This window comes from Pteropus alecto, unplaced genomic scaffold (genome assembly GCF_000325575.1).
Source record: "Pteropus alecto unplaced genomic scaffold, ASM32557v1 scaffold11, whole genome shotgun sequence".
NCBI classification, from domain to species: domain Eukaryota; kingdom Metazoa; phylum Chordata; class Mammalia; order Chiroptera; family Pteropodidae; genus Pteropus; species Pteropus alecto.
The window spans coordinates 14489374-14498917 of NW_006431956.1; positions in this window are offsets into that span (position 1 = coordinate 14489374).

Here is a 9544-nt window from a genome sequence, read left to right on the forward strand (position 1 = left end):
CTCCTCCCTCCCTTCCTCTCCCCTCTCCTTCCCTCCTCTCTCTCTCCTCCTCTCCCTCCCCCTCCTCCTTCTCTCTCTATCTCTTTCTGTCTCTCTGTCTCTGTCTCTGTCTCTCTCCTTGATTTTATCTACAATCATGGCTTTAAATATCATCAGCACGGTCACTGGGATGGGAATGGGATAGCCGGGACTTCTCTTAGCCTCAGACTCATATTTAACTTTCTACTCAACAGCTCCATTTCGATGATAAAATAAGCATCTTGAAATTAACCTGTCAAAACGGCACCCTCGATTCCACCGCATTCCAGATGTGTCCTTTCTGAAGTTTCCAGTATCTTATGAATGTTACCGATTGGTTGCTCAAGCCATGAACCTGGGTGTCATTCTTGATTCATCCTTTTTCTTACCCCCCATGTCCAGTCCATCACCTAGCTTTGGGATTCAATCTCCAATATCTCAAATCTGTCCACTCTATTCCATCTCCATTGTCACTAACCCTTCTTTGTCTTACATCTGTTTCCATCCGGTCTCCCAACTCTTTAAAAATTTGTCCTTCATAAAAGAAACAAAATGATCTCTAAAAATATAGTAGGCCAGATCATGAGAATTCCTGCTTAATACTCTTTAATATCTTCCAATAAGGTTTTTATTGTAGTAAGATATACATACACAAACTTTACCATTTTCACCATTTTTAAGTATACAATTCAGTGGCATTAAGTACATTCATTTACTGTGTAACCATCACTACTATCCGTCTCCAAACTTTTTTATCATCCCAAACTGAAACTCTACCCATTAAACGATAACTCTCAATCCGCCCCCTACCCTGCCTGCCCCACCCTGCCCTTGGCAACCATTGTTCTGCTTTCTGTGTCTATAAATTTGATTATTCTAGGTACTTTATGTAAGTGGAACCATACAATATTTGTCCGGCTTATTTCACTCAATATAATGTTTCCAGTTTCATCCATGTCATAGCATGTTTTAGAATTTCATTCTTTTTGAAGGCCAAATAATATTCCATTGTATGTATATAGCACTTTTTGTTTATCTATTTATCTGTTGGACATTGGGCTGCTTCCACTTTTTGGCTATTATGAAAAATGCTGGTAGAATACTACTGTACAAAAATGCCTACTCAAGTCCCGCTTTTAATTCTTTTGGGTATATACCAAGAAGTGAAATGCTGGATCATATATATGTTAATTTTATGTTTAACTTTTTTGAAGAACCGCTGTACTGTTTTCCACAATGACTGCACCACTTTATATTTCTACGTACAGGGGTTCCAATTTCTCCTCATACTTGCCAAGATTTGAACTCTCCTTTCCTTTTTTTTTTTTTTTTTTAAATAACAGCCATCCTAATGAGTGTAAAGTGATATCTCACTGTAGTTTTTACTTGCATTTCATAATAATTAGTGATTTTGTGCATCTTTTCATGTGCTTATTTGTATATCTTCTTTGGAAAAATGTCTACTCAAAGTTTTAGCCCATTTTTGAATTAGGTTGTCTATTTTTATTGTTGAGTTGTAGGAGTTTTTTTATATATATATTCTAGATACCAGATATGATTTGGAAATACTTTTTCCATTCTGTAAGTTGCCTTGTCACTCTCTTGGTAGTGTCATTTGATGCACGAAAGTTTTTAATTTTGATGAAGTCCAACTTATCTATTTTGTTGTTGTTGTTGCCTGTGCTTTTGGTGTCATATAGAAGAAATCATTGCCAAATCCAGTATCATGAAGACTTCTTCCCCCAGTGTTTTCTTCTAATAGTTTTATAGTTGTGGTTGTTAACGTTTAGGCCTTTGATCTATTTTGAGTTAATTTTTGTATGAAGTGTTTTAATGGCTTTTGAATAAAATCCACATTGAATCTAGCATACGTTTCCAACTTTATCTCAGCACTCTTACCTTCCCCACTCCACTCCTTCTTTCTGTATTTTTTTCCAGCTGTATTGATATACAACTGACATAAAACACTGTGTAAATTTAAGGTGTACAACATGTTGATTTTCTATATTTATATATTGCCAAACGATTACCACCACAGCATTAGCTAACACTTCATATCACGTATTTTTAACACGCAAAGCTCTTGTCAAAGCCTGAGTCTTCACAATTGTTCCCTCTGTCTAGATGACTTATTGCATGGCTGGTCCATGCTCACCCTTCAGGTTTCAGCTGGAACATCATGTCTTATAGAGGCTTTGTCTGACTATTATCTTTTCTGGCTACTTTATTTTCTAGCTCTCCCTTCTATTCCTCTTTTTGCCTTTTCCAAGTTATTCTTTTTATTCCATCTCATTTATTTCCTTTATAACACTTAAAAATCTGTAAGTGCCCTGTTTATTTGTTCACTTGTTTTTTGTCCATCTCCTTTTCCATGAGGGAATGTGTCTGCCTGGATCACTGCTATATCCTCTGCATCTAAACACTACCCATAGTCAGAAGGTCCTCAATACAATTTTGATAAATGAATGACTGCATATAAGAGTGAATCATTGAATGAATGGGAAATTAACTAATAGAAGCCCTTAGCCAAGAACTGTCAATTTTTTTAAAAAATATGCTTTCTGCTTAGCTTCAGAAATGTGGAAAAGTATTTTATTTTTAATGTAGTTGATCAGTCTGTTAGCTAGTACTGCCAATCTCAAAGATTGCTTATTTTCCTTTACACTTATTTGAGATACTGTGGATTAGCTCTATGTACAGTTTCAATAGTGCTGTGTTTGGATTTGACCATCTTTGCTTTCCGTCCACCAGCTAAGCTGCTGTGTCATTTCACTCTAAAGACTGAAGTGCAGTAAACTCATGGAGGGACTAATAAATAGGCTTCTTGGAATGAAGGAAGGGTGTGTGAGGGATGGGGCTGAGGGTGAAGGTGGTAAGTGGGAGTATTCAGAAAAGGGTGTGGTGGGGACTCTGCTTGAGGGCAATATTCCATGGAAATGGCCCAGTGTTGACTGTTGGTGTTTGTTATGCTGAAAGAGAAAATGTACACAAGGGCTCCTTCTGGGGGACAGGAGGTGATAGTTCTCTAAGCAGTTTGTATAAAATAACTCAGCCGTGATTAATATTGAGTTAGGCAAGCTATTTTATTAGGTAATAATCATCTTCTCTGGGAAGATCTTATCTTGGCAGAGAACTGTTATTGTTAAGCAAGAGGAAGAGTGGTCTCTCATTTCTATCAGGCTAAACAGCAATATAACAAGGGCTCGGGGAAGGCTCCTTGCTCAAGATTCTTTGCAAAAACAGGAATATTTTCTACAGAAGAGTGAACCACGTTGGCCAGCTGGAAGTGTGTCCTTGTTAGGTAGCTAGTCAGACATGAGTGACAGCAGAACAAAAGAATGGAGGCCCAGACCAGAGGCTGCTTAAAGACATCCCATTGGTAATTAAAGAATCCTTCCTGTGTCACATAGACAGAGGACAGGAGAGCCATAACCTATAGCTGATTTAATCCAGCCGCAGCCGCTTGTGCAGAAGGTACTAACCTGCCCACAACCTCAGCCTCATTATATCATCATTATAATACCAAGTTTATGCCAGGAAGGTCACGAATCTAATTATAGCAGACTGAATTCTGGGTAAGCGCACGTGCCCTAGGCAAAGAGTCATATAGCGGCCAAGTGTCATACAGTGATTGGAGTTCCAAGGACATTCTGAGTCTGATGTTTATGTCCATTGGCCAGCTGGTCTTCAGGAGAACCTGCCTCGGGGTGTCTTCGTGTGAATCCTTTCAAAATGTGCACAAGGCTGTGGTTGCCCTTTGCTGTGACCACATCCCAAATGAGCTAGAGTGACTGACTAGGTTGGTGGAGGGTTTGTCTAATTTGGTTAAGAGCATCTATTTGAGATCATTAAAAATGTAAACAAGATATATCTTGCTGTTTGAACAAGATCAGAGTTTGTCTTTGGTCTGATGCCCAGAGAAGACTCCGCCTTGGAAACACCTTGCATCCTCAGCACTCAATTCTCTGAATTTTCTTAGCACTCTCGTTTCATCATGCTCATTCCACTATTGCATTCCTTGTCTTGTCTGCTTAACGACAAGCTATTATAGGGCAATACCTTGCCTGATTTATTTTTGCATCCTCCATAGCCTCCATAGTACCAGGGCCTTCAGTTACGAAAATTAGTACTAATGATAACAATAATTAACATCTATTGATCCCATATACTGTGGCCATGTGCCAAGCTCTGTGATTTGTTTGTACTTACTTAATTTTCCCAATAACCTCTTGAGATATGTACTATTGAAATTCCTGCTTTTCGATGTATAAATTAAGGCATAGAATTGTTAATTAACTTCTCAATGGTCACACAAATATTTGACCAGGCCATTGATCCTAGCACCTACGATGTTAACCTCTATGCTATATAACAAGTGGTGAATAAACGAATGTTAATGCTAGGTACGTATAGTCTTGGTTGATGAAGACTATTTGACTTCAGACCACATTAAACCTGGAGGATCCAGATTGGTTTTTTAACAATTTAGAGTATTGTTTAATCTGGAAGATTTCCAGGAGATCAAGTTAGGATAAACCTTGATGCTCATTCATTTATTTATAGTCAAATATTCATTCATTCATTTATTCATTCATTCAACAGCTATTTATTAATATAAAAATATGTGTCAGGCACTTGCTAGGTATGAAGATATGATAGTGAACAAAAAGAACTATGATCTGGGGCTGCTATAGCTCACCTTCGAGTGGGAGTGACAGACACTGACAAACTAGTTATGCTAATGAACATGTGAATTACCACAGATAGAGGTGTGGCTCTGAAGCAAGAGGAAACTAGTCTTAGAGAGCACGTAACAGAGGAATCAGACCAAGGCCAGGTGTCAAGGAAGGCTTCTGTGAAGAAGGCATCTTTTAGCTGTCTCTTGAAAAATCATTAGATGCCAGGGTGAGGAGGGTGGAATGGGTGGGGAAAGCATTCTAGGCAGCTAGTCAGAGGGAACAGTGTGTGCCAAATCCTGGACCAACTGAGACCCTGGGATACAGTAACCCTGGCCATACTGAGTGAGCTCGCTCTTTAAGAAAAATTAACTATAAATCATTATAACTAAAAATCATTATATATATAATCTCACTTTTAGCTACATATATATATGTACATATATATATATATGATGAGAACTGAAATCATGTCATACTGTTCTATAAATTGCTTTTAAAAATTAAATATAATATGAACATTCTTTATGTTCATATTTCTTATAATTTTTAATAGAATATTCTACCATACGCTCCATAACTTATTTAATAAATACTTTAGGTATATATCCAGAAGTAGAATTGCTGGATCATATGGTAGATGTACTTTTAATTTTTTTAGGAACTTCCATATTGTTTTCCATAGTGGCTGAACCAATTTACATTCCTACCAACGGTGCACAAGGGTTCCCTTTTCTCCACGTCCTCATCAACATTTGTTATCTCCTGTCTTCTTGACAGGTGTGAAGTGATACCTCATTGTAATTAGGTATCAATTTTGATTTGCTTTATATAATTGTGCTAATTATGAATGTGTTAATTATTGCTATAGTGGCAATCATATTACAATATAGAAATGTACAAACTAACATGTTGACACCTTAAATTTATACATTATATGTCAAATATGTTTCAATAAGATAAAAAATCCTTTAATGTTGCATATTTAGTTTTTCTATTTTTTCACTATTATACATAACACTATACTAAATATCTTTGTATAAAGCTATTTTGGCATATTTGTGATTGCTTTCTTTACATAAACTTTTGTGAGCTTTGATATATATTGCCCAATCTGGTTATAATTCCACAAATAGTATGTGATTATCTACTTCCTCACAAACCTTGGAATTTTCTCTTTTTGATTTTAAGTTTCTATTAATACAAAATGCAAAAATGGCATTTCTTATTGTTTTATTTTGCTTCCTTGATTAAAAATGAGATTGAGTTTTTCTTCGGTAGAATTATCAGCCATGAATTATTAGCACTTGAGTGTTTTGAGAATAGTCTTTCCAAACTGAAAAAGCCCAGCATCTTCTACATAGACGATGACTCAGGTTTTGGCCAATTTCTATATGATCCTTAAAAAGATATAATAATCAAACTTTTCTATTAAAAGGAAAATAAGGTCATATTTGGTACTGAGCTTCTGCTTGTAGCAATCTTCCCATTACTTGCTCCTTTTACCTAGAGAGAGTTCCACCTGGCTGGAAGTCACTGCATCTATGACGGTGTGTCCCATGTCACTTCGCAGACTAAGGCATACCAGCCAAAAATCTACATCTACGCGAGAAAGACAGGAACAAAAGGAAGTAAAGGAGGGAGGGAGAGAGGAAAGGGAGGAAAAGAAGGAAGGAGGGATGAAGGAGGGAAGAAAGAAAGGAAAGAAACAGACTGCTGAAAATATTCTGAAATATCTTTGCTTTCTTGTCTTAACAGTCTGTAAAGTCTTCCCAGGACAGGATCTATTCTGTCTTCTCATCTCCCTTTCTGGAACCCTTTAAAGACTCTCCTGACTAAAGTCTGCTCTTCACTTTTCCATTTTAGAAAGTTTTTTTCCCCGGCCTATTTCTACTGATCAGCATTGTTTGGGAAGCTGGTGCTAGAGTGTTCCTCAGTCCTAAGCAGACATAGGGGAGCTTGGTGACCCCAAAGAACCAGAACCCTTGTCATCCCCTGCACCCGGCCCTTTGCCTGCCTGACTTGGCTTAGCTGGAATACTGCTGGCTCTTCGTAATAGGTATTGTCTACTTCTGACATTTTTTCCCTAATGTTCAATTTCCAAATACATGCCCAGAGAGTCCCCAGTTGTAATTTCCCTGAGTCATTTATTTCTTTAATTTTCACATTTCCCTTAGTTTCCAGGATCATTTGTTACTTATATGCTTCCCTGCTCTCCCCGCCCCCAACTCTTTCTTCTTCCTTCTGGAGTGTGAGCAATGGCTCACGTCATCCCTGGTCCCTCATGCCATCCCCGTCCTCTATGAATCACTTTAATGACATTGCTGACACCTACACGGTCCTTCTAAAATCCCTCCATTAGTCATTCCTTTGGTCAGAGCTCTTAAGGTCCTTTTAAAATTCATAAATGCTTTCTGGGAAGGTGGCATATCGAGTCACTTTTTAGCTATTAGTTTTTCTCATCAACTAGGTTCAGAGAACAGGGGCATGGGGTGACTTTTAATAAAGGGGTTGAGGAAGTATGAAGCAATGCCTTGTAAGAGGTGCTTCCGCAAGGACTCAGCAGCCCTGAAGAGGTTCCGAAAGGAAGTAGGAGATGCTGACAGAGGTGAAGAGTGACTTCAAAGCCAACTGCCCAATAAGACGTGTGGGAAGAATGGGGGACAATCATTTTTTTGTTGCTCTTCATCTCTCAGACTGACCGATTTGGGCAAGGTGGGTTCTAGGTGACCACAGCACTTATTGCCCAAACTAGGACACTTTTGGGAATGACACAGGGGAATTCTGAAGAATGACGCAGATCAACAGCTGTGAACAAGGATTGTTCTGGGCAAAAGAGGGCACCCGATCTCCTTAGTTACAGGAGGGACTGGTGAGGAATCTCTCTGCAAGGTTTAATAAGGTATTTTGCAATTTCCTCTCGGAGTCAAATAAAAACATTGCTTCCTCCTTCCAGATCCACACACAATCCCAAGATAATTATTCATGTAAAATTTTTTTAAATGCACTCATTCATATTGATGTATTCTTGGTTCACGGTAAAAGGGGAAAGATTTTTACTCCAAACAGAAAGGTAGGTTTGGGCAGGTTGTGAAGGGCTTGAATACTATGCTGAGGAATATCAGCTTAATCTGTCTGCAAGAAAAACTGCCAGGGGAAGTCTGCAAAAACGACCTAGAGTTTGCAAACACCGCCCTAGAGACGGTGCAGAGAATGGGTGGGTGCAGCAAACACACTGGAAGTGCAGACACTTTTGACAGAAAGTCCAGGTGAAAGTGCTGAGAACCAGAGTGAGAGCAGTCGTGGAGGTCGTGGAGGTCGCGGAGAGAGGCGGCTGTGTTTGAAGGACACCGTGGAGCTAGAATCAATAACACTTCGTGAATTACTGGATGTGGGGAATGAGGAAGAAGAAGGAATCAAAGATGACTCAGGGTTTCAGAAAGACTGACTGGATAAAGGGCAATGCTATTTACTCAGGTCAGGGACACAGGCAGAGGAACAAGACTGGGGACAAAATAAGTTTTGTTTTTTTATATAAAATTTAAAGAATATGTATTATGTGCCAGGGCTTTGCTGGCCCTTTAAATACCATCTCACTTAATCTTCTCAATAGCTTCCTGGAGTTGGTCTTGTCATTTCCCCCATTTTACAAAGGAGGAAACTGAAGCACAGAGAGGTTAAGTATCTTGCTCCGGTCATCCAGCTAAAACATGGTGGAGACGGGATGTGAAGGGAGCAAGAGCTCTCGCTCTTTATTATTGTGACCACTTCCCTGAGATGAATTTTGAATATGCTGAGATGGTGGCAATCTGGGGCTAATTGTTGATGTAAGTTTGGCAGATAAAACTCCAGTTCCTTTTCTGATTTGTTTTTATTTTCCTTCTATTTAAGGGTGAATATTTATCAAGGCTTGGCCCAGAGTCCCATTCTCTTCTCTTTCCAGATTATGTTTACTTTCATGGCTGCAGATATCACATTTATGGGAGGACTACAAAGCATTGATCTCAGTCCTATACAAATAGCTGCATATCTTCAGCTGTCTCTTGAAAAGTTAAACACTCCTGTGTGCTGGCTGCCATAAAAATATTTAAACTCTAATTGAGGATCTGTAACTCACTAGCTATGTGAATCTGGAACAGTCTCATATCTTCTCAGGGATTCAGTTTTTCCTGCTTATAATAAGAGGTGGTTTAAAGTTGAATATCTACAGTGCAAAGCTTTAAGACCTGGGAGGAGCCTTAGATATCTAATTATTGACAGGACCTCTTTACTCTGCCTAAGGTTCCTATAGTTATACATATATAGTTATATATGTATAACTTGTACATACAATTAAAAATTCATTTCATCCATCTCACTAGCCACATTTAAATGCTCAGTTGCCACTTGGCTACATAATGGACAATGCCGATAGAGAACATTTTCATCATTGCTGAATGTTTTATTGGATAGTGCTGCAGATTAACCAAACATCGTGTCTAAAGCCAAAATGATCTTCCTCTCATTAGCTCAACTCATATTTTCTATGTCTCACAGTAACATATAACACCGCTTTAGGGACTGAATTATATTTCCCCACACCCCCACATGTTGAAGCCCTGCCCTCCCTCAATATGACTGTATTTGAAGATAGGGACTTTGAGAAGGTCTTTAAGGTTAAATGAGGTCATACGTGTGGTGTCCCACAGGGCTGGGATCCTCACAAGAAGAGGAAGAGACACCAGAGCTCCCTTTCTTGCTGTTGCCCGTGCACAGGAGAAAGGCCACGTGCGGACTCGGTGAGAAGGTGGCCATCTGTAAGGCAGGTGGAATGATCTCATCAGAGACCAACCCTGATGGCAGCCTGATCT